The following is a 1,468-nucleotide window of genomic DNA, read 5'->3' on the forward strand; positions in this document are numbered from 1 at the left end:
TTAGCAACCTACTTGTCTCAAATACTCCCTTTGTTTTTGATAAAGAGTGCATGGTAGCCTTTGATGAGCTTAAGAAAAGACTCTTCTCTGCACCTATTATAGCACCACCTAGCTGGGATCTCCCCTTCGAATTAATGTGTGATGCATCTGATTTTGCTGTTGGTGTTGTTCTATGACAGAGGAAAGACAAGCTAGTACATGTTATTTACTATGCTAGCAAAGTCCTTAATGAAAATCAAAGAAACTACACCACAACAGAGAAAGAACTTTTAGCCATAGTCTTTGCTTTTGATAAGTTTAGATCATATCTTATTGGCTCTAAAGTAATTGTATTCACTGATCATGCAGCACTCAAATACTTGCTTACCAAACAAGAATCTAAGCCCAGATTAATAAGATGGATTCTGCTACTCAAAGAATTTGACATTGAGATCAAGGATAGGAGCGGAGCAGAGAACAAGGTGATTGACCATCTCTCAAGAATTCCACAAGAAGAGGAAGAGACACACCAAGTTGCAGTAAATAAAAGCTTCCCTGATGAGCAGTTGATGATGATCCGAGTAGCCCCTTGGTTTGCAGACATAGCTAATTTCAAGGCTGTTGGGGAACTACCAACCAACATCAACAAACACATGAGGAGGAAGCTAATCAAGGATGGCAAATACTACATCTGGGATGACCCCTATTTGTTCAAAAAGTGTGCTGATGGAATCTTGAGAAGGTGTATCTCCCATGAAGAAGGGCAGGAAGTGCTGTGGCAATGCCAAGGGTCCGCATATGGAGGTCACTTCAGTGGAGAAAGAACAGCAGTAAAAGTGCTTCAATCCGGATTTTATCGGCCAACAATGTTCAAGGATGCTAAGGAATTGGTGTCAAGATGTGATGAGTGCCAAAGAGCTGGTAATCTAACCAAGAGAAATGAGATGCCACAGCAATTCATACTAGAGCTGGAACTATTTAATGTATAGGAAATTGACTTTATGGGACCCTTCCCAACCTCCTACTCAAATAGTTACATATTGGTGGTTGTTGATTATGTCTTAAGATGGGTAGAAGCCATAGCCACCGCAACCAATGACAACAAGGTGGTGATAAGCTTCTTGAGAAGGAACATCTTCAGCAGATTTGGAGTTCCTAGAGCCCTCATTAGTGATCGAAGGACACACTTCTGCAATAAACAACTGGAGACACTCCTTCTTAGGTATGGAGTCAAGCACAAGGTGGAAACTCCATACCATCCACAGACCAACGGGCAAGCTGAAATTTCAAATAGAGAGCTAAAAAGAATTCTTGAAAAAACTGTTGGAAGCTCAAGAAAGGATTGGTCTAAGAAGCTGGATGATGCATTATAGGCCTACAGGACAGCCTACAAGACACCTATTGGGATGTCTCCATACCAAGTGGTATATGGCAAGGCTTGTCACTTACCAGTTGAGCTTGAGCATAGAGCGTTTTGGGCTCTAAAAAT

This window comes from Arachis stenosperma, chromosome 2 (genome assembly GCF_014773155.1).
Source record: "Arachis stenosperma cultivar V10309 chromosome 2, arast.V10309.gnm1.PFL2, whole genome shotgun sequence".
In the NCBI taxonomy this organism is placed as follows: domain Eukaryota; kingdom Viridiplantae; phylum Streptophyta; class Magnoliopsida; order Fabales; family Fabaceae; genus Arachis; species Arachis stenosperma.